Raw genomic sequence first — 25,806 nt, 5'->3', positions numbered from 1 at the left:
GATGCTTCACTTGCCATCTCCTTGGATCTTTTTACTTAAATCCCTCCTTTAAAATTTTGGAACTTTGGAACTTTTTACAAAAGCTCTGAATTCTTTTCCAGGTCATCTTTAAAAATGGGCCTCAAGAAAATTTAATGACCAATTGAATGGCTTCTATGTCCAAATCTTCTAATACTTTTTATTTTTTCATGATTCAATGTGTCTGACTGAGGTTGGGAGGACTAATAAGAAACCTAAGTGGGACTTTAACATGTTTGCTTCTTATTTGCTAATAATTATTCAGGCAATTTTATGTAAGCTTATTGGAAATTCAAGAAGATTTTTCATTTTAGGCTTGACATATTTGAATCATAAATAAATATCAGACACCTTTTGGAGGCATTAGAAACTGAACATTATGCAAAGTCTACCCTCTGTTGCGTCAGGAGCTTGAATTGTTTTCATTAAAATATCTGCTGTGAAAGCTCTGAGATTAGATGGGATGTTCGCTCCCTCTTTTCCCCAGCTATCGAATGTCAGAGATTTGTATTGTTGGTAGGAACTGAGATTCAGTTTCCTTGGTCACATTCTTATGCTGGCCTCACTGAAGCGACTCTCCTGGTCCAGATTTGTAGAGCCACGGTAAGTCATAAATTTTAGGAGTGATGTGTGGGTTTGTGAATGAAATGTGAGGGGACCAGATGACATGTGTAGAAAGAAAGTGTGCATCTGTTCCTGCCTGAATGTCTGAGAAAGAAAAAACCCTGAAATATGACTATCAATCAGTGTTTATGGTTAAAATGTGATGGAAAGTTTTTTGGAAGCAAAATATTTTATGTGGTGTGCTTATCTCTGTATCTACCTTAAATTTACAAACAAACTTCTGTTCCAAAAAATACTGCCAGATCTCACAGTACCATGAGTTTTTTTTCTGGTAATGAGTGATTCTACTTTCAAAGTCACTTCTGGAATTTCTAAATATAAGGGGCACATGTAATTTAGTTTATATGCAGAATGCCCTTTTTAATCTCTATAAACTTTCAAATTAATACTTGCACTTTATCTTAATAAAATATCATGCATTTATTTCTATTACTTGGAATGACTGTGTCAACAAAACAGATCCAAGCAAATTTTATGAGTGAGATTTTAGACAAATATAAGTAAAATCATGAGACAAATCAACCCAAAATAACTGGGCTTGAATTAACTGGAAATAAAATAAGTTTATGAAAAGAATATTTCTAAAGGACTGTTGCTAAGTGAAATCAGTATCTTCTTAAGGTTACATTCCTAGGTTAGTTAAAAAGTAATTCTGCTGAAACCAATGACGTACAACAAAGAGAGACTTTCCCTGCTGATTAAGAGAACTAGACACTGTGGGCTGGAGCCTCCAGTATGTACTCAGCTCTGCTAATGCACCCTGCCTTAAGTAAAACAAGGTGGCAAATATTTAGTGTGAGTTTTATATGTCTTTGAGATTTTTCCTTCCCCACCATTGGTAAATAGCATATTTCCTCTGCCAATCTGTGACCTTTGAGATAACTTCCCTTGTTAAACACACACTCATGTTGGTTCTCTCTCCCTTCCTTTCTTTCTTTCTTTCTTTCTTTCTTTCTTTCTTTCTTTCTTTCTTTCTTTCTTTCTTTCTTTCTTTCTTTCTTTCTTTCTTTCTTTCTTTCTTTCTTTCTTTCTTTCTTTCTTTCTTTCTTTCTTTCTTTCTTTCTTTCTTTCTTTCTTTCTTCCTTTCTTCCTTTCCTCCTTCCTTCCTTCCTTCCTTCCTTCCTTCCTTCCTTCCTTCCTTCTTTCTTTCTTTCTTTCTTTCTTTCTTTCTTTCTTTCTTTCTTTCTTTCTTTCTTTCTTTCTTTCTTTCTTTCTTTCCTTCCTTCTTTCCTTCTTCCTTTCTTTCTTTCTTTTTTTTTTTAAATTTTTATTAAATCACCATGTGGAAAGTTACAAAGTTCTCAGGTTTATATGTCAGTTATACAATATTCAAACACCCATCCCTTCACCAGTGCCCAAATTCCACCACCAGAAACCCCAGTTTACCCCCCCCGCCCCCACCCCCTACCCCCTACTGTATAACTAATGAATTTCACTTCATTTTTTCTTTACCTTGATTACATTCCATAATTCAACACAAAACTCACTATAGTTGACATAACTCTCTCTCTCTCTTTTTTTTCTCTTTTTCCTTTTCCATTTTTTTTTTTAATTTTTCCCCCTCATCCCCCTTCCTGCGCCTCATAGTATGGTGTACTCCACGCCACGTTGGCCAGCGTGGGGCTTTTGCTTAGCTCATAGTCCACAAAAACTACTTCTATTTTCCCATCTAATATTTAACTGCGTTTGCACAGAATAAGGTCTTCTGACAGGCCTCATGTCTAATTTTGAATGGAGGCATTTCAAAGCTAAGGAAATAAAAAAGATAAGCCTGCAATTATGAAAAAAATAAAACATGACTATACCCAGAAAATTATGTTAGTTTTCATTTCTATGATGATACAAATATCGCCCCCCCCAATTAAGGGAGGAAATAATTAATTATTTTTTATTTAAATGTGGTAATATACATTATAACATTCTATAAAGTTCCAGTTTTGCATCAAGTGCTGATATATGAAAATGAAATACAGATTGGTTGAGATGCTGTTCTAAAGAATTTACTGCTTGATGAGTATATTTATAGATTTTCAGGCATCCTTTACAGATTTTTTTTGAGGTGAAAATTATATTTGAAGTAGAGAAAGAACATGCCACCTGCTATGCTCTTTATGAACTTGGATACTTACGAATCAGGACATCTGCCAGTGAGCTGGAGACAGCTGAGTGGTACCCAGGCAGATATCACTGTCACAGAAGGGCCACCAACACGTAGTGTTGGTCTGTCAGTCTGGGATTGTTTTCCAACCCATGTCACTTGATGACATTATTACAGAGTTTGCTAATGTCCCCAGAAGACAGTATTCCCAAACTTCCCTTTTCTTTTCATAATGTTCGTCTGTCTCTGTGTAATTTCCTGTCAGGGATTGTCCCTCTAATTTATTTGGCAGGAGGAAAGGGGTAGGATGAAAAGCCCGCTATAAAGATAGACAGCCAGGTTTGTAGTACAGTGTTGGATAATAACCCAAAGTGTTTTAGGCTTCATCTGTGAATTGCCCTTTCTCCTTCTCCCAGAGAAGCTTATCGTGCCCTTGCTAGCATCCCTAATTTAGTTAAAGTTTATCTTTAACCTTTCCTTTGTATTTTACCTCTCATTGTCTCAGTTCCCCAAATCAGTCTTGATTACTTATAAGCCAAAACTTTCTGGTAATTCTGAACTTTGTATTTGTACTGCTTTGTATTTGAAGTGCTATGTATTTGTACCTGCTTTTCTATTTCCCCTATCACTTGTATCACTTGTAGTCCCGTTGATCTTCGATTTGCTCGAGCAGGCACCAGTAACATCTCTATTTGTCTCTGTCGAGAGCTAGTGTAGCCCAATGATACCTGCTTGCTCCAGGAACAGAAAGAGCCTCAAACTGTTCACTCAGAGATTTGACGAAGAAATCTGACCATCTAGTTGGTGGGCAGCCACGAGGTCTACTGACGTCCCATGGAATCCAGTCTGTAACAACTCTAGTCCAACGGTCATCTCTGAATCGCATTACATGACCGGCCCATCTGATTTTTGATGCCTTGGCAAACGAGACAGCATCCCTGATTTTTGACCATCGATGGAGGTCAGAACTCCGGATTCCTTCTCTCACTTGAGTGAGACATGACATTCCCAGCATAGCTCTTTTGATTCCTCTTTGGGATACCATAATAGCGTTCTCATCCTGTTTGTGTAGGGCCCAGGTCTCTGAGGCATATGTTAGTGCAGGAAGAACAGTGGAATCGAAGAGATGTGCCCGGACTTGGAGGTTCTTCATTCTCTTAACCACCTCTTCGATGCTCTTGAATGAATTCCACGCTGCTCTCTTCCTCCTGCGCAGTTATGGCACCAAGTCATTCCTCATGTTGATTTCTCGACCCAGGTACACATAGCTGCTGCATTTGGAGATGTTCATTCCATTGAGAGCAAATGGAGCTTCAGGGACCAGTTCATTTTTCATGAACATCGTCTTGTTGAGATTCAGCTGCAGTCTGACCTTTCCACACTCGTGGTCGAAGTCGGCCAGCATTTGTGCCGCTTGGCTAATGTTTGGTGTTATGAGAACGATGTCATCAGCAAAGCGGAGGTGGTGTAATTGCCGACTGTCTATCTTCACTCCATTCCTTCCCATTCCAGTTGTCACATGATGTTCTCAAGGGCAGCACTGAAGAGTTTCGGTGAAATGGTATCACCTTGTTGCACCCCTCTCTTTACATTTCCCCTATAGCCTTTTTATATTTTACTATAGAGCAATGTTCTTTGGTTAAACAGAGAAAGACCATTAATACTATGCTCCTAGTATTTGGGAGTTGATTGATACTGAATTATATCTACTCCTGGGCATAATTACTTGGTCATAATTACTTTACTTAGGCTTCAGTTGCTATAGTTTCTAACACCCAAAAGGGAGGTCCTGCTGTGGGACTGGGATGGACCAGAGGTGAGTGGCAAAGCTACCCTGGCATTGAAATGGGACATTCTAGAAAGCATAACATGGTATTGATGCAAGCTGTTACAACCTAAAGAGACAGGACCCCCATGGGGAAGGACAAGCTAAACTTTCCTGAGGACTTAGTCTGGGATTTACGGTAAAAGCCTTGCTTGCTTTCAGAGCCCAGAGAACTAAGTGTTAAAAGCCAAGCTTGCTCTCAGCCCAGAGAACTGAGTGTTGGGATCTTAGTCTCTTACTGTGTTTATCCAAACAAATGCAAGTATGGATAATTTATCAATAACTAGAGGGAAAGATAAAAGCAAGTGTAGATGTCCCTGGGAGACAGAGTGTTTCCTTGCTTTAATCTCTTCAAAGGAGAATTTCCCATGTTTTATCTATGTAAAAGATCTATGTAAATTTCCAGATGTCTTACCTATGTAAATGATAAATCGCACTTATGTCCTTACCTGACCCCTCTTCAGATGCTCTATAAGGATGCTAGCAGCTCTGCATCAAATGGGTTATTTTCACCATCAGACTGTGGTCCCCAGTCTCCCTGTCTCAGTCTCTCTATCTGCTGGGGAAACCTGGGTAGATGGGAAGGCAGTTAGTTAGTTCTGGGCCATTGAATGCACATGGCGTCACTGCAACCCCTCATTTTATTTTGTGAACTCACAATACAGTACCAGATTTTTCTGTTAGAGCGATTGTGAATTTTTTGTAATCTGGTTCTACATTAGATTTCTGTTACTGTCACACTTGAGTCACATTTGTGACTCAAGTTGCCGTTTGCTCAGTTTCCACCATGACTGCAACTCTTGCCACTACAACAGCTGCTGTCGTCTCTACCCTCAGTGCCATTTACCATGTGAAAAATCAACGCAACTGAATTGTTCTTCAGATCAAATATCTGGAGATATATAAAAATATATAAACAACCCAAATACAGTCTTTAAAATATAGCTTTAGAATATGTTACTTTCCCCCCACTTAACAAACAGCATAAACTACTCCTCATGCCTCTAAGTATTTTTCTATGGCTTAAATTTAATACCTTGATTGTTTTTATGGTTATATTGTATTCATTTACCCAATCAAAATTTTTTTGCTACTATAAAAGTCATTGTTTATTATCGTGTAGCTAAGTTGAGACTATTTTTATAGGATACACTTCCAGAAGCATAGTTGGAAGATTAAAGTGTATTTTATTATAAAGGTTGGATTTAGTTTTTGCTGAACTGCCCTCCAGAAAGGTTTTTTCCATTCAATTTATTTTCCAAACAGTGGTGCATGAGAGATTATTTTCCCATATCTTAAGTAGTATTGTTTTTTAAAAAATGTTGCCAATCTGATATGGGGGAAATGGTATCTTACTGTTTTTTTAAAATTTCTTAAAATAGTAGTTATTGGACATTTTCCTCCACAAGTTGCTTATCAGTGTTCCTTGTTTATTTTTCTTTTGGACTGCTTATTTTCCAATTAGTTTTTACTAAAATTCTTTATATAGTTCAGATACTATTACACTTGTCTGTGGGTTTTCTGCAATGTAAATATTTCCCACAGATTCTGTCACTTTTTGGTCTTTTTCCTCTGATAAGTTTTTGCATGAGGAATTGGGATGTGGCTCAATTTTTACATGTACTTTAAAGTTCCTGCCTTTGGTATTGTTTTTAGAAAGTACTTTTTCATCCTAAGATTAAACACACATTTTTCCTGTGTTTTCTTCCACAGCATCTTTGGTTTCTTTTTTACATTAAATATTCATCTGAAATTAATTTTGTAGCATAGGCGTATGAGAATTTGACCTTATTTTTTTTCAAATAGTTTTTCACTTTTCCTAAAAATGGTTCACAGAATAATCTATTGTTTACCTTTGACGTTTTGCCTGGAAAAATTGTGCAAAGTTATCAGTGTATTTTCTTTCTTTTACATCTGTCTACTCCCTGCTTTTTCTTTCTTTGACTTAGCATCAAGCTCTTTTTAACTATTGTAACTCATTAAAAAATCTTGCTTAAATAACTTCAAAATAGTTTTGTGGCAACTTCTTTCATCATCTACTGACTACATAATTGTCATGGTGTCTAACTGCTCATTCCTATTGGTCTTGCTTTCTTCTAATCTGTTTATAAAAAGAGTTGGCTATTGTTCTAAAAACAAATTGGATTATATTACTCTTCTGGCTGTTGTGTATACTTCTATCTTTTCTTTTCTGCTTTATGGGGCTCAGGGGAAACTCCCAGGCCAGTTCTTGGGGTCACTTCTAGAGGAGGTTAGGTGATTCTGCATTTCTGGGGATCAAACCTGGGCTTCCTGCATCTACAGCATGTTGCAGCCCATTGAGTTCTCTCTAGCTCTCTTCTATATATTAAAAAAAAATCTAATAGTGTTTAGCATTATTTTAAACTTAGAGTACTAAGAATTTGTGGGCCTCAGAATACTTGTGGACACTTTTTAAATCTGTGCATCATTTTTTCTCTCCCTGAATAGAGTTCCAAGTTTCATTAGATATTGAAAGCAACAGAGGGATTTTATTAAGCATTGATAATTATTGGGCTACAGTCAGTTTGATTAGACAGTCAGTTTGATTAGAGTGACTCATAGAAAGAAACTCTCCATGGCTAGACATTGAATACCTCTTTACCAATACCCTACAGTCCTTCCTACTTCCCACTGATCTTGATATGCTTGTAGTTTGCTAAACAGTATGCTGGTTTATGCCTCAGTGTCTTTGTGTGTGCTAGTCCTTCTGCCATAGTGCTCTCTCCCACACATCTCACCCATCTGAAAACTTGTTGCTTGTCCTTCAAAATGGTCAAAGAAAAATGATCATTTTATTATCTGTGAAATCTTCCGATGTCCCTAGGCAGAGCGTATGATGATTCAAGAAATCATGGTTCTTCAATTTCCCTGATGAACACCGATGCGAAGATCCTCAACAAAATACTAGCAAATAGGATCCAACAACTCATCAAAAAGATCATACACCACGACCAAGTGGGATTCATCCCAGGGATGCAAGGATGGTTTAACATTCGGAAATCAATCAACATAATCCAGCATATCAACAAAAGTAAAGATAAAAACCATATGATCATATCAATAGATGCAGAGAAAGCATTTGACAAGATCCAACATCCTTTCATGATGAAAACCCTCGCCAAAATGGGGTTTGGAGGAACTTTCCTCAAGATAGTCGAAGCCATCTATCACAAGCCTACGGCAAGCATTATCCTCAACGGGGAAAAACTAAGGGCCTTTCCTCTGAGATCAGGCACAAGACAAGGATGCCCACTCTCACCACTCCTCTTCAATATAGTACTGGAAGTACTTGCGATAGCTATTAGACAAGAAAAAGAGATTAAGGGCATCCAGATAGGAAGGGAAGAAATCAAACTCTCACTATTTGCAGACGACATGATACTATATCTAGAGAAGCCTAAAACCTCTACTAAGAAACTCTTAGAAACAATAGACTTATACAGTAAAGTTGCAGGCTACAAAATCAATACCCAAAAATCCATGGCCTTCATATATGCAAACAATGAGGCAGAGGAAAGGGACATGAAAAAAGCAATCCCATTCACAATCGTGCCCCAGAAAATCAGGTACCTCGGAATCAGCTTAACCAAGGAAGTAAAAGACCTTTACAAAGAAAACTACATAACGCTACTCCATGAAATCAAAGAGGACATGAGGAAATGGAAACATATACCCTGCTCGTGGATAGGGAGAATCAATATTGTCAAAATGGCAATACTCCCTAAAGCATTATACAGATTCAATGCGATCCCTATAAATATACCCATGACATTCTTCAAAGAAATGGATCAAGCAATCCTAAAATTCATATGGAATAACAAACGTCCAAGGATAGCTAAAACAATTCTTGGGAAAAAGATGATGGGAGGCATCACCATCCCCAACCTCAAACTTTACTACAAAGCAGTAACAATTAAAACAGCATGGTACTGGAACAAAGGCAGAGCCGTAGACCAATGGAACAGGGTGGAATATCCCTACACACAACCCCAAATGTATGACCATCTAATCTTTGATAAGGGAGCAAGAGAAGTGAAGTGGAGCAAGGAAAGCCTCTTTAACAAATGGTGCTGGCACAACTGGACAACCACATGCAAAAAAATGGGTTTAGACCTTGACCTGACACCATGCACAAAAGTCAGATCAAAATGGATTAAAGACCTCAACATTAGACCACAAACCATAAGGTACATTGAAGACAAGGTCGGCGAAACCCTCCACGATATTGAAGATAAGGGTATCTTCAAAGGTGACACGGAACTAAGCAATCTAGTAAAAACAGAGATCAACAAATGGGACTACATTAAACTAAAAAGCTTCTGCACCGCAAGAGATACAGTGACCAGAATACAAAGACTATCCACAGAATGGGAAAGGATATTTACACAATACCCATCAGATAAGGGGTTGATATCAATGGTATATAAAGCACTGGTTGAGCTCTACAAGAAGAAAACATCCAACCCCATCAAAAAATGGGGCAAAGAAATGAACAGAAACTTTACCAAGGAAGAAATACGAATGGCCAAAAGGCACATGAAAAAGTGCTCTACATCACTAATCATCAGAGAGATGCAGATCAAAACAACCATGAGATACCACCTCACACCACAGAGACTAGCACACATCCAAAAGAACAAAAGCAACCGCTGTTGGAGAGGATGTGGGGAGAAAGGGACCCTTCTTCACTGCTGGTGGGAATGCCGACTGGTTCAGCCCTTCTGGAAAACAATTTGGACGACTCTCAAAAAATTAGATATTGAATTCCCATTTGACCCAGCAATACCACTGCTGGGAATATATCCCAGAGAATCAAAAAAGTTCAATCGAAACAACATCTGCACATGTATGTTCATCGCAGCACTGTTTACAATAGCCAGAATCTGGAAAAAACCCGAATGCCCCAGAATGGATGACTGGTTGAGGAAACTTTGGTACATCTATACAATGGAATACTATGCAGCTGTTAGAAAAAAGGAGGTCAAGAATTTTGTAGTCAAGTGGATGGGCATGAAAAGTTTCATGCTGAGTGAAATGAGTCAGAAAGAGAGAGACAGACATAGAAAGATTGCACTCATCTATGGTATATAGAATAACAGAGTGGGAGACTAACACCCAAGAACTGTAGAAATAAGTACCAGGAGGTTGACTCCATGGCTTCGAGGCTGGCCTCACGTTCCGGGGAAAGGTCAACTCAGAGAAGCGATCACCAACTACATTGCAGTCGAAGGCCATGTGGGGGAAGGGAGTTGCGGGCTGAATGAGGGCTAGAGACTGAGCACAGCGGCCACTCAACACCTTTATTGCAAACCACAACAGCTAATTAGAGAGAGAAAACAGAAGGGAATGCCTTGCCACAGTGGCAGGGTGGGGTGGGGGGGAGATGGGATTGGGGAGGGTGGGAGGGACACTGGGTTTACGGGTGGTGGAGAATGGGCACTGGTGAAGGGATGGGTTCCAAACTTTGTATGAGGGAAGTATAAGCACAAAAGTGTATAAATCTGTAACTGTACCCTCACGGTGATTCTCTAATTAAAAATAAATAAATTAAAAAAAAATATAAAAAAAAAAAAAAAAAAAAAAAAAGAAATCATGGTTCTTGCTTGATTTATCTGAAAGGCTATGTGTGTTATCATGGCTTTGTGAGTGAAAGTCAGCAATATTTGGGGTACAAAGGATAGTCACATCAGTATAGCTGGATGAACTGGAAGACTTGGGATTTGTTTTGAAAGTAGGGTGGAGAAGAATTTTTATTGAACTGTTATGGGCACTGCACTTAATTTGATATGACAGTATGATCTCTAGAATTCTGATCCAGAAACCTGGGTGAATTGTGTGGTCATCTGTCTTGTTTTTCTGATAGACTCAGTAAGATTCATCCAATAAATAATGCAGTCAGGAATTGAACTCAGGGTTCAAAACACAGTTGCCTACCATTAAGCTATCTCCCTGGCCTATTCTTTTAAAAGGCTACCTGATGTTTATTTTCTCAGTGGACATTTATGTTGTTTTAAGTTTTCTTCTTTCTAATAGTGCACATATATCTCTATGTCAAAGTTCAAGAGTTGACCTACTATATGAGGGCAGGTTCCAGGTTTTCACCCCAGCAGTTGCACCAATGCACCTTCCTGCAATGTTTAGGAGTGTCTGCACCTCCCAACACAGTATATAGAGCTGAAAAATGAATTGATACCACATTGTTATTTTAATTCACATTTTATCAGGCATATAATATAGCACCTTTCCTGTGTTAACAATTCTGTTTTCTTTTCCTATGGTTAGCCACTCTTGAAGCTCTAGCACTGAAAAAGTGGTGAGTGTCAAATGGAAAATGTACTTTTTACCTAGTATAACTTTGGGCACTGAAGAGAGTCCCCCAAAATTTGTCTTGTGGAGACTGACTTGGAATACAGAGTCAATAGTCTCTGATTCTGCCACAGACCTACCTTGGGGATGTACACTGTGTGGGGGATTCTACTCTAGGCACTAGGGGTTGGGTGTAGTGGGGATACAGTCAACAACCAAAAAAGGCAAATAATCCTGCTCTCATGTAGTCTAAAGTCTCGAGGGGAAATCATACTGTAAATGATCTAAAAACAAGAAATGTGAGGGTGTTGACAAAACAATGAAGAGAGGGTTCAGATGTTGAAGGTGACATAATCAATTTTACATATGCTCAGCTGGAAGGACATTTCCAACTTCTTCCTGCTTTTCCTCAGCTGTGTACACTAATTTTTGTAACATTCTCCCCTTTTTCATTCTTACTATTATTTTTAAATTTGAATTCTCTGATGCAGGATATTGATTACAATTTGTTAAATGATCTTTCCATAGGGACTACATGAAAATGATTTCTCAAGTGTGATTTTCTCTGTTATGTTAAACAAGTGAATGGCATCTGAATATCTCTAAAATGTTACTAGGGCTATAGGGTGACAGAGAACACCAATAACTGGTAAAGAAAGATGTGGAATATATGAGGGCCACCTTTTATTTTCAGGTAGCACATCTCTCTCATAAATGTCTGATGTCAATTACAAAAGAGAGAACTTTTCAATGGAATTGTTTTATGATTTTTGTACTCCTAGTAAAGACAGTCTTCACTTGGAATAATTGTCCTACTAAGGGAATGTAGATTTGAAAACTTGTTGCTTTCCATGAGTTCTGAACAAAATTAGTTAGGAAATAAGATTCTTTAAACTTTTTATTATGGTTAGGTAACATGATTACGAAGGGAATGTAGATTTAAAAACTTGTTTTCCATGAGTTCTGAGCAAAGTTAGTTAGGAAATAAAATTCTTTAAACTTTTTATTGTGATTAGGTAACATGGTTACCATAGTGTAAATATTTATGATATTGATGAACAAATTTACTATACCTCCATCACCACAGTGCTTAAGACCCTTCACCACTGTTCCTATGTCACCTGTAGCCTGCCTTTTCCCTCCTGCCCTTCTTCCTCACTGCTTGGTAATAGGGGTCATATGACCATTCAAGGCTAAGGGTTTGTCATCATTAAATAGTATTTCCTTTTTTGTTTCTCTATATTACACAAATGAATGGGATTATCTGGTATTTGTTCTTCTCCTGATCTAGGAAATAAAAGGTTTTTAATTAATTTCTTTATCTGTATGCTCGCAAACTATGAAGAAGTACTGTAAGGGTTTTGTCATGAAACCAGTAGTAATTATATTTCTATAATGAATATCAAAGATATTAAAATATCCTCAATTTCTATTTGAATTTATGCTATAATGTATGAATATAATTCTAGGAAAATCCAAGTCATATTAGGAATAATATGTGTATATATATTATATATATACATATATATATATATATATCAGTGGTAAAGACTGCTTGCCGGTAGGTTCTTTTTGTAAAAATCAGAGAGAAATTTTAGCTTCAAAGATAGAAGAGTCTACATACCATTAATGTTCATGGATATGTGGGTGCTCTGGCTGTGACATCAGTCACTCATTGATAACCAGAGTTCATTCTGCTGATCTGGTAGTTTGCACAAATTCTATATTTATAGATTTTATGAATATATGAATATGTGATCTATCTGTGTCCATTAGAGAAGAATGTATATTTTTGTTTTGGGGGATACCCAACAATCTCAGTTATTTCAGTTCCTTGTTTATGACTCTTGTCTCTTTACTAATATTCTGTCTAGTTGATCTGTCGAGTGGGGAAAGTGGTGTGTTGAAGTCTCCCACTATTATTGTATTTCCATCGATGTGTTTCTTTAGGTTTGTGAGTAGAAATTTTATGAACTTTGCTGAGCCTTTATTTGGTGTGCAAATGTTGATAACACTATTTCTTGATCTGTTGTTTCCTTGACCAATTAGTAGTGTCCACTAATGTCTCTCATTACTTTCTTTATATTGAATGGAATTTGGTCTGATAAAAACATATGGCTGTCCATATATATATATATATACATATATATATATGCTTTTTAATCAAATCACTGTGAGATAGACCCTTACAAAACTTTTTATAATTCGATTTCAGTCATACAGTATTCTAACACCCATCCCTCCACCAGTGTACATTCCCGGCACCAGAGTCCTCAGGTTTCTTCCTATCACCCCCCATGTCCCACCTGAATCTACCAGTATGACAATAGCTGGGAATGATCACGCTGGACAAGATCTGAGGGTGAAAAGTAGATAAAGAGATATTCTTGATAACCTTTCAGTATCAGTATTGCAAATCACAATACCCAAAAGGATATATATATATATATATATATATATATATATATATATAGAGAGAGAGAGAGAGAGAGAGAGAGAATATAAGTATCTGGGGCATGCTCTGGGTTTAAAGGGGGTTTGGTAGGAGCTTCATTGATCCAGGAGATCCAGGAAGAGGTTTCGGACCAGTGATTCATTTTTAAACTGGGGCTATAAAAATGCTGGCTCCCCTGCTAGAACCTCCAAATAAGTTCTTAAGGTCCATTAATGTTCAGTGAATCTACTAACTTTCCCTTTAGCTTTTCTTGTGATCTAGAGTAGGTGACTTTTTTATGTTATTAGAAAACTTTAATTTATTAAGTGCTTTATTTAGAGAAGCATGAAAAGCAAACTATACGTTATCTAATTTATCCCTACAGTTAGCCCGAGAGGTAGATAACGTCACTACACGTTATATGTGATGGAATTTAGGCTTACAGAGACAAGTTCAATGAACTGTCAAAATAAGACAATACATAAACATTGAAATGGGGATTTAAACCACCTTTTTCTAATTCCCAAACTTTTGAACAACCAGTACTTACCAAGTACCCCCAAAACAAGTTTAAAGTATGTTTACCCAATATAAACAAGTAACATTTTACATGTATTCAATATGCATAATACCAGATAAAGTGATTATTTTGCTGAAACAGAACAAGAAGAGAAGTAAGGTTAATTTTCTTTAACATCTTAAAATGGTCAAATCAGGATGTAAATTCAAGACTTGTGCCTAAATCAAACCGCCTATTCTTTGTTTAGTCCAGAAAAATAATTACTCAACAACCCTCCCACCTGTCCTACCCCATACCCCCCACTTCCCTCATCACACACACACACACACACACACACACACACACACACACACACACACACCCCACTGGGAATCTACTTTCTTTAAGAAAACATACAGAAAGTATCCTCTAATTGCAGTACCAATTATACCTGAATTTAAAAGACAAAAGTATCAAAAAGTACTGATTCATTTCAAGCCCTTCAGAATTAATGTCCGCTTGCCTCCTGCCTAACCTTCTTGCAGGTGGTAGCCATTATTTCTACAAGTTTAGAAGTAGTGTATCTCAATCCTCTGGGGTCACCTGGGTGCCACTTAAGTCCCTGAAGCATACTGAACATTGCCATAGAATTCATGCTGTTTCTAGAAACACCAGTTTAGATTTAATGAGGAAATGAATGAGCTAAATGATGGGAAAATCCTCCTTTTTTATGGTGCAGATATTTGACACTTTTCTCCTCAGAATCTCTGATAATTATCACATTGCCTCCAAGGTGCAGACAACACAGAGAATAATAATGATCACTGACTAGACAATACCACCCCTTGAGGATGGGGTTTGGAATGATCCCCCAGTGGTGGTAGTAACCTTAGAAGCAGTTGGGGTTGGCGCCATGCTAGGAAAGCTTCTTAACTCCTGTACTATCTGCCTGACCCCTGATTTAGAATTTTTGTTGCACCAAATATCTAGCCCATTGGGATTTTCTTTGTTTTCCCTTTTCTAAAACACTGTTTCTAGGTGACATTTTCTCTGTGTAGTGATTTTTGATCAATTACTAGAAAGTTTGTATAATATGTTGTAAAGTCTCTTTGTAAAATTAAAATACTCGTCCCCCTTCCCCAATGGGACTGAGATGACATCCACCAATTGCCCCCAGCTACTTATTAAGCTCCATAACGGCCATAATCCAGAGACACGCTAACGAATCTCAGAACCAAGCAGCACGATGCAGAATCTCTCCAGACCCTAATAATTAAAATTATAGAATTCTAGGAGTGCGTGGCTGCTCTTACAGCCCCATAACATCATATGCTATTCATAATAAGCAATACAGAACAAATTGTCTAGCATTACCTTTTTGGCAGGTTTGAGTGGTAGTAGGAATAATCCAAATAATAATGGTGAGACTGGTGCTGAAATATTGAATGTAATCAAAGTAGAGAGAGAGAGTATTGTGGAAATTGTCTGCCAAGAAGCGAAGGGTGGGGGGATTCTGGGGATTTTGGTGGTGGAAAATGTGCACTGGTGAAGGAATGGTTATTTGATTATTGTCTGATCGAAACTCAAACATGAAAGTTTTGTAACTGTATCTCCTGATGATTCAATAATAAAGAAATAAATAAATAAAATTAAAATAAAAAATTGTATCTGTACCCACTGGTATTTATGGGCTACTTTTAGCTCTGTGCTTGAGGGTTGCTCCTTGTGGTACTTGGTTGAAGTGTCATTGTGGTTCAAAGGATTGAACTGGGACCTTCTGCATGTAAAACGAACTCTCAGCCTGTTGAGCTCACAGGCCCTGTATAGCTTTATCCTGTTACCTTCCTTTGAATAATATTTACTTTTTAAATCTAGGTGTTCTGTAAGATTGTTGTCTCATCACCTTGAATATAGTTTTATGTTTTGTTAGTGTGAATCTCTGTGGTGTTTTATAAGCCCTTGCCAGGTGGCTATCGTCATTATCTAAGAAATGCTGATGCCCTTTAGGACTATTTTTTAACTTTTTTTTTGGGGGTCACACCCAGCATTGCACAGAGGTTACTCCTGGCTCATGCATTCAGGAATTACTCCTGATGGTGCTTGGGGGATCCCATATGGGATGCTGGGGATTGAACCCGGGTTGGCCGCGTGCAAGGCAAACGCCCTACCCACTGTTCTATCACTCCAGCCCCACTGTTTTTTAATTTTAAAGAATATTTTTGTGTTCTAAGACTTACTTTAGTATTGGTCTTTACTGTAGAATGCTCTAAACCCACGTACCTCAGGTGTTTGCCTGAGGTGTTAATGTGATGATTGTTAGTGAGATCTCCCCTTTATAAAGACTGAATCTAGCTCATGATATTCAGCATTCTCCAGAATGACTTGAGCTCTGTTCTTTAGTTGAGAACCGCTATCACAAAACTATTACTATTTATGTTCTACCAGTCTCCTGGCATTTGTTCTTGGATAAGTGTTATGTGTTTTCATTCTGTGAAGGTGCAGCCCAGATCTCAGTCACAGACCCTGTGAGTACTGCTGCTTAGATTCCTACGCTTTTCTCTTTTCATAATTCTTGATGCTACAGGGATTCATGTTACAGATTCCAGTCACTGTAGCTGCTCTGCACTCTATTGCACTCTATCTTCTCAGTTCAATATAACTACCATTCTCTTCTTGGACTCTAGTTCTCTGTATTATGCCCAGGAAAATACTCTTAAGCATATAGGTAGATATTCAGGACCTGGACTTGTGAGTTTGTCATTACTCAGTCCTACACTGATCTGTGATCTAGTATAAGGACACTGTAGCTTTGGGCACTAATTCAATTTTAGAAATGATTTTTTTTGTGGGAGGGTTAATTTGTTATCAGTTGTTCTGTATAGTCAGAAGAAGAAAAACAGGTGTTGATTTGACTTCCAGGGTTGTTTGTAACTTAGGCATGCTGTCTATATTTAAAATTTTTTGTGTGTAGTTTTAATTATTCTATTTTTGATGAAAGATACTTTCAGGTAGACAAAATTCAAAACTATAGAATATATAGTGAAAATTATTTCTTTTAACTTAGTTATCATAGTTACTCTCCCCAGAGGTGAGAGATGTTATTAGTTTCTTTTTGTGATCTTTCAGATAGATATCATGGAGAACAGAAAAAATTTTTCTTTTCATGTAAATCATAGTATAGCATGTATACTTTCCTAAACCTTACTTTTTCCTATTTGATCATGTATTGTAGAGATTATACATATTAGTACCATTATTCTCCATTACTTGGGGGCTACCTTGTCATTCATTTATTTAAATGCACCACAACCATCTTCCTAGGTCTCTGTTTATGATTTTGGTTATAAACAGTGTTCCATGAGCTAGTTTGGTCACCATTTGCTACAAAACACCATATCTGTTAAAATCATAAAAGTATCATTTCTACCTCAAAAGATTTGCACATTTGTTCTTTAAATAGTACTAAATTTCCCTTCAGAATGTCTGTAGTCCTTCTAACACTGTTGGAAGATTGCTAACATTTTTATTGTGCCTCTAGTGTTCATTTTTCCTGTGGCACATCTGTGAAATTGTCTTCTGCTTTTTATTCATATGTTTCATTCTGAATAAATCAGTTTAAGCTATTACTCCAATTAACTTAGAAGTTTGTTATAAAAAATGAGATGAACAATAAAAATGAGAGATGCTATTATTATTACTGCTGTGCTTAATTTTCTTAATATTCTAGAATGCATTGTATAATAATTTCCATTTGAAAATATTATTTCTATTTGATCAGTGATTTTCCAGTAAATCTCCTTTTGTGCTTTAAAAATATGGGTAGACTCTATACTAGGCCTGTTCTTCATTCAGAATTTGATTGTATATTTCCAATGCACAATCTAACTTTATTAATTCTTTATGAAATCATGTCCTTTGAGCTTTCTAACTTGTTTACTTTTTTTCCATGTTTTTCTTTTACCTCACTTGCTATCCTGAATTTGAGTAGTGTCTCTAAAAGTTTGAGTTCCTCATGAACATTCTGAATATGTCTTGTGCACTCAGTGACTAATGCTAGACTCTCTTCTTCCTGGGTCATAGTGTTGTCTTTAGGTAATTCAGCAATCTTTGAATTTTCAGATTCTTGTCTCTTTGCAGGTTGCAAAAGAGCAATTGTAAATTCACTACTGTTCATGTAGACACGTCTGCTTATTAATGTGTATGTGTCTGTTTTTAATATTAGCACTTATGTTTCTGCAAGTTAAAAGTTAATATTAGGGCTTACTTTTATTTCTAGCATTCACCAGAACTCCCATCCACTTAAAGATCACAAGGGAGGAAATTTTTCATTTGTTGTCTTTGATGGTATCGAGTGGTTTTATCAAGAACCCACTAAAAATATTTTTTTTTCCTGGCAACTGATTTTCTTAATTTCTTTTTTAATATTTCAAAGTTTTCTCCCCTTCTGCATGTTGAGTGTTCTGTTGTTCATTGCATCTTCCTTTGGATCCTTACTGACCCATTGTACAAATCAGTTAATCAAGACTACTGAATGACTTACAGACCTTGCAAATATCTTTGACTTTGCCACTGGAAAAGAGATATGCTACCTACTCTGGAGGACATATTAACTCACAAGAATGGTATGCTCCAGGCTTAGAGCAGGTTTAGCTGAACTAAAAAAAAAAAAAAAAAGGAAGTCTGCATTTTGCCTTCAAGGAATGCAGTAGTTGAGAGCACAGGATTCCCGGTAAAGCAGACCGACAAGCTGCAGGCTTGCAGTGAGGTGCATTAAGATTCGCTTCGCTCATCTGTAAAATTACCCCGCTTATGTGCCAAATTAAGGGAAATGAGTCTGTAGGTAGAAATCTCCCTAGAACTCAGAAAATTTGTTTCTTCTGGACAGATTTAATTTTTATGGTCTTTTCAGTGGTATTCACAAGTTTTAAAAAATCCAACTACTAAACTTGTTCTATGTCTGGTAGTAAAAAAGATTCTTAATACCTCTTTCCGGTCTAGTGGGTATCTGATTAATTCATTACTATAATGGCCATTTGTAGAAGAAGATGGAGTGATTATTTATAGTATAAAGACTATAACCAACTAATCCCTAAATTTTATTCTCTAATCCCACTGCAGATTTGTTTCTTGCTTACATCACAGGATTAAATTATTATAATCATTAAGAAATTAACATTTCTTATTTAAATTAGTCATGTGGTTAGAATAAGTTTCAGTATGAATAATGAAGTCAAAATTCTCTGTCTCCCAAGTAGCTTTATCATTTCTCATGGATAAGAGTCTTGAATGAAAGTTTGTTTATTTTATTTTATTTATTTATTTATTTATTTATTTGTTTGTTAAATGTTGTTAGTAGACTAGAAAAGTTTGAATATGTGAGACGTAGCATAAGGCTTAGAGAGATAGTTTGAAGGCCTGAGTGGGGTACATATCCTTCCCATTCCCATTCTGTTAGAAGTATTTCCATTCTATCAGAAGTATTCTCAGGGGCATACAAAATTCCCATTCTATTAGAAGTATTCTCAGGGGCATACAAAATGTTAAGGACCTAGGAAATAGTGTACAGCAATGTACTGAAAGAAGAGAACTAATCTTTATGGATTATATCATTTATTAGAAATTTAGTTTGGACTTTGGAATCAGTGGTCTCATTGTAGCTAAGTATAACTATGTATTAAGTATTGCTGCTCTGGGACCTGACTCCTGGTTGGATGATGTGGATCAGTCCATAACCAAATGATTTTTGGGTTTTTTTTGACTAAAACTTTATGTTCCCTCTTCTTGCATATTTATTAGGGACCAATTTTGAAGCATTTGTGCCAGAGATGCAGACCACCTTAGATTTGGACTTATATGATGTATCTTTTGGTGATCCTATAAACTCAGACATATAGTTGTCACATGGCGGAGTGTAATTAGGTTACAGCTAGGTTTTGTAAAAGGAGTCTGTTATGTTTGGTTTCACCTAATTTTCAGTATTTATTTCATTTTAAACTGAGCATTCAGAAAATGTTAGGATTGCTACACATTAGCTGCCTGAAGTGCTGAGTGACCATTGAACCACTACACCAATCTTAGCTGTAACCATCGAAGTGCTTCCAAATTACTTTCTGAAAGCAGTCTCTGTGCTGGCCTTTAACTTAAATATGCCATTTTAGAGGGACTTTTATAATAGATCTAGATTATAGTTGTCTGTCTTTATAAGCCTGTTTGTTCTCCTAGGTGCTGGTGTCCCAACCCAGGGCCTTACGTATGTGAGCCACATGCTCAATAACAGAGCCCAATTCTGCAGCCCTTGATTGTTATATATATATATATATATATATATATATATATATATATACACATATATATATGTGTGTGTATATATACATACATATATAATTTAATTTTGTTTGTTTTTGGGTCAAACCCAGCTGTGCTTAGGGTTTGCTCATGGCTCTGTACTCAGGAATTATTCCTGATGGCACTCAGGGGAACATATTCCTTGCTGGGAACCCTGATAAGCTTTTTTTTTTTTTTTTGCTTTTTGGTGACACCCGGCGATGCACAGGGGTTACTCCTGGCTCTTCACTCAGGAATTACTCCTGGCGGTGCTCAGGGGACCATATGGGATGCTGGGATTTGAACCCGAGTTGGCCACATGCAAGGCAAACACCCTACCCACTGTACTATCGTTCCAGCCCCAAACTCTGATTAGCTTTGTGCAAGGCAAATACCCTACCTGCTGTAAAATTGCTCCAACTCCTGTTTTTTTCCCCCTTTCCTTTTAAGGTGGCTATAATTCTGGACGGACTACATATATCTCAAAAGTTGTAAATTCTGATCCACAAGTATTCTATTTTTTTTTGTTTTAATATTATTACTCTGTTTTTTCATCAAGGAAGAAAAATCCGCATTAAAAAAAAACCCAAGTAATATAAAAGTAACTGCTAGACTGCGTTATAAAGACACACTTGTATGGAGTAGAATGACAAGGAATGACTCAGTATGCAAAGCCTGAAACACTTCCATTTTTTAAAGGGAAAATCAATTTATTTTTTTTCTCTCTCAAAATACTGTTTAAAAAGGTTGATTTTTATTCCCCCTCTTTTTTTTGACTAATCCATCATTGGTTTTCAATACTGTAGAATCACAGTGATTTAGCTTCAGCTCTTTATATGGACTCACCAAGGCCACCACTGAAGTGTTAGTGCCATCCACCAAAAGAGCGTCTACCTCATTCTCACTCATTCTCTTCACCACCTTCCCTCAAGTGACCATGCAGGTTTTCATCAGCTTGGTGTTAGTTTTGTTGATTTATCCTACTTTTAATTATTTATATTTATATTTATTTTAAATGTCCTATTGCTCCAGCCCAGTCGATAGGGTGTTTGCCTTGCATTTGGCCAACCTGGGTTCAATTCCTCCGTCCCTCTCTGAGAGCCTGCAAGATACCGAGAGTATCCCGCCCGCACAGCAGAACCTGGCGAGCTCCCCATGGCATATTCGATATGCCAAAAACAGTAACAAGTCTCACAATGGAGACGTTACTGGTGCCCTCTCGAGCAAATTGATGAACAATGGGACGACAGTGCTATAGTGCTATTTTAAGTGTAAGTGAAATCAGCTAGTAATTGTCTTTGACATCATACTTTTTTTACTTAGTGTAGTCACCTTCAGGTCGTCCACTTAGTCACAAAAGGCACAATTTTAGTTCTTCCTAAGGTAGAATAGTATTCTTTAGTCATATCTATGTATATATTTGAACACATATTGTATATCAAGTATAAAAAAAGAACCTGCATATATATTTTGCATCTTAATTGAGATATAATGATTGACAATACTTTTAATGCTGGTTTCATGCACATATCATTCCAACACCACACCATCAGAGTACCTACTGCTTCCTTCCACCGAGGTCCCAAAGGCCCCTCTCTTGAAATAGCCTCCCTCCCTCCTACTCATTTCTGTGGACACTCCAGTTCTCTTGCCAATTTGTTGCTCCTTAACTGTGTATCTTTCAATCTTACGTATGAGAAAGATCATTCTGTATCTATCCCTTTCTTTCTGAACTAGAGTGTGTTGTGGAAAATTGCATGATTTTTTTCTTCTCTTATAGCTATATTTCCCAGCTAACAAGAGTTACAAACAATAACAGTAGAGCTAACTGTTACATATTAAATATGCATCTGAAATTCTGCACATGCAGATTACATATTTTACATGTAAATTACATATGCAGATTATGGTGTCATATTTTTTAGAAATGCGAAGTTAAGATTCACATGTAAACTTTAACTCTAATACAGCAGCCAGAGAAATCTAAAATTTCCCTGTGATATAGGAGATGCTTTTAATTGTCTGGCTGTAATTTAGCATTCTGAAAAATAATTATGCTAATACTCATTGCTTTGGGATTGAATACAGGGTTTTAAAATTCCAACATAAGATTCACAATACTTGCATTAAATTGGAGATTTTTAGTTGTTTTCTCCTAAAATTTTTTTCTAAAGTGAAAATAAACATCTCTAAATCATTTTATATCCATGGATTTCCTAGTTTACAAGAATAGAGTATCGCTTATGGCCTCTTTGGTGTCTGGTTTTATGCAGGTTTAAAAAATTATCAGGCTGGTGCCATGTATAAAAAACTCATAATGACTTTGGCTTTTTAAAAAACACATACACAACATTCTGTGCTTGAATCTTCTAGTCATGTTCATACTTCTTTATTTTCCTTTTTGTGTGTAATTACTCTCATCTTCTGAAAATGAAAGGTCCTGGAAATACCTTATGTTTTAGTATCTTTGAGACTAAAATAAAACACAGAGCAGTATGAGCAGGAAGGATGAATTCCTTCAAGGTTAGAAGAAAGGTAGATAGAAATGAAAATTGATTTCATATTTGAAGTTTTTTTCTGTCTCTGGGCCTGCAGAGGTAATATTATAGTATATTGCTCTCTTACACTCCAGAAGGTTTTAAAATTAGAGCTGTAATAAATAAGGCTACACTAACCATGTGGATACAGGCTGGGAAGTATGTCCAGTAATTAATAAAGTGGATGTTTTGCATGAAATCTAGGTCTATGAGATTGGCTGGCAAGAAGGATAAGGTGTTTGCATTTATGAAATATATCGGTTATATGAATTAGCAGTGCATTCTACTCTAGAAGCTGTGTTCTGTCAGGTTTAATAGCGTGTTTTTTGTTTTGTTTTGTTTGTGTGCTCCCTCACCCACCTCCCTGCAGTTCTCAGGGCTTTCTCCTGGCTCTTTGGTCAGGGATCACTCCTGGTAAATCTCCTGAGTTAGCTGAATGCAAGGCAAGAGCACTACCTGCTGTACTATAGCTTTAGCCTCAGTAGCATCACTTTAAGATAACATTTAGGTGATAGGAATTCCTTGTGTCATTAATTAAAAGCTGCATAGGCTTAAGCAAGCAAGTTCATTTCTAATTTTTTTTCTTTTTGAGTCACGCCCAGCATTGCACAGGGGTTACTCCTGGCTTATACACTCAGGAATTACTCCTGGCGGTGCTCAGGGGACCATATGGGATGCTGGGAATCGAACCTGGGTCAGCTTCGTGCAAGGCAAACGCTGTGCTATTGCTCCAGTCCCGCAAGTTCATTTCTTGTTTTTTTTTTTTTATAAATTTTATTGAATCACCATGTGGAGGGTTACATAGTTTTCTCAGGATTATGTCAGTTATACAATACTCAAACACCCTTCCCTTCACCAGTGCCCATATTCCATCACCAACCACCCCATTATACCTCCCGCCCCCTCCCGCCTCCCCAGTCCCCGCCCTTGAAAGTGATAAATTTCACTTCGTTTACGCTTTATCTTGGTTACATTCCATGTTTCAACACATAACTCACTATTGTTGCTAGGGTTTCCCCCCAAAAAAGAAAAGACAGTCCTACTGTCAAGGAAGCATTTGATAGCTCTCCATTGCTGAGAATGTAGAGATATTAAGCCCTGCTGTTTGTTACATAACTTTTCTATTTCCCACCCCCCCCCCCCGCCTCGTCCCGCGCCACCGAGTTCACGCCTGTTTAGTAATCACCACGCTGCCTGACAAAGGAAAAAAAAAAACGAAAAAGATGGTTATTTCCCGTCATCAGCCGGCGTGGGGCTCTGGCTTAGTTGATAGTCTGGAAGAATGTCTGCCAGCAGTTTCTGGAACCAAAAGTAATACGCTGGTATTACTGTCCAAATGCACACAGATAGTAGTTGTCTCTAGAAAAGTGTTGACTGATTTCCATCTCTTACAGGTTATGTAATTATGTGTAAATGCATTGTGAAGTATGTGAAGCAATGGGAGCAAAATTTTAATTTGAGAGCCAAAAGAAGAGCCAAACTCTTCTTTATATTTTTGTGTCTTGAGCCACATCCAGTGTCGCCAGTGTGGGGGACCATATATGGTGCCATCCAGGTTGGCAAATGTGCTGCCAGGTATACTAAAATATTCATTGCCACCTCTCCTCCAAATACTCTAGAAATTTTACAGATTCTGAAATAGGAATATTTATCCATTTTAACCAGACTTATTCTTGGGACTCCAGCAAGACTGTGAAAACGGTTAATATATATAATCAGTAAAATAAACTATGTTGAGGATGCTACGTAGGAGAGGCAAAAAAATGTCAGGGATGGGGTATAAGGAGAAGAAAATATAGTTCTAGTTTTAGAGTTAATTTAAGTCCCATTTCACTTCATGTATAATTCAATGCTCTATATTAGTTTTTAATTCACTGATTTAGAGCTAATCTTTAATAACATTATTTTATTATTTCACATTAAATGATATAGTTAAACTTAAGCATTCAGAAATGTTAAAAATGAAGATTTCTTGCATTTCTTTTGAAATAAATGACTTCACTGAAAAACTCTGTTTATATAAAATATAGGAAATCATTTTCCACTATTTTAATTTTTATAATACAATAATGGTTATATTGATCGTAAAGTTAGGTATCATTTTTGTGATACTACTTCCTCCTATGATATCATTTTCTTCTGTTATCTCATACTATTCTACAGTGAAAGTCCAGGATAGTTCTAGTCCTGAAATAATCTTTTGTAGTCTTTAAATATTGCAATCTGATGTTTATTTTTTTCCATGTAAAATGGGGATGAGAGTCCTAAAGGCTGCTCTTTGGGGTTGTTCTGAGAATGAAAGCAGATCATTTTCTGGGGTCAGAGTGACAGTGCAGTGGGTGGGGAACTTGCCTTAAACTTACTTTGCACTTGATCAACTTGGATTTGACCCTCAACACCCTATATAATCCCCAGAGCCCACCAGGAGTGATCCCTGAGTGCAGAGCTAGGACTAAGCTCTGACCACTGCTAGGTGTGTCCCCAAAACAAAAGTCACCAAGTAAAATGTGATTGGAGGTCATGTGGGGGAAAGATGATGTGGGCCCAATATAGACTAGAGACTGAACACAATGGCCACTCAACACCTTTATTGCAAACCACAACACCTAATCAGAAAGAGAGAACAAAAGGGAATACCCTGCCATAGTGGCAGTGTGGGGTGGGGGGAGACGGGACTGGGAAGGGGGGAGAGGGATGTTGGGTCTACTTTTGGTAGAGAATGGGCACTGGTGAAGGGATGGGTTATCAAACTTTGTAAGGGAGAAACATGAGCACAAAAATGTATAAATCTGTAACTGTACCCTCACGCTGACTCACTAATTAAAAATAAAATATTAAATTAAAAAAAATAAAAAAGGTCATATATATGGAATATAAATGTATATATATTCTCTATTTCATGCTCAAGGAGTACATAACTTCATTTTGACTTTATTATCTTAATGTGAGCTCTCTACTGAGCAAACTTGCTGGCTAGAAGTAAATTTAGTTCAATGTTAATGTTGCTTTCACTGGGTCTAATATATGGATTTTCGATCATGCTTGATCTCTAGGGAGAAACACTTAGACTTTCAGACCTTTCAAGGTCCTCTTCCAGGTGAGGTGGGTGGGGGTGGGGTG

The sequence above is a fragment of the Sorex araneus genome, chromosome 1, assembly GCF_027595985.1.
Source record: "Sorex araneus isolate mSorAra2 chromosome 1, mSorAra2.pri, whole genome shotgun sequence".
In the NCBI taxonomy this organism is placed as follows: domain Eukaryota; kingdom Metazoa; phylum Chordata; class Mammalia; order Eulipotyphla; family Soricidae; genus Sorex; species Sorex araneus.
This window is presented reverse-complemented; position numbering follows the sequence as displayed.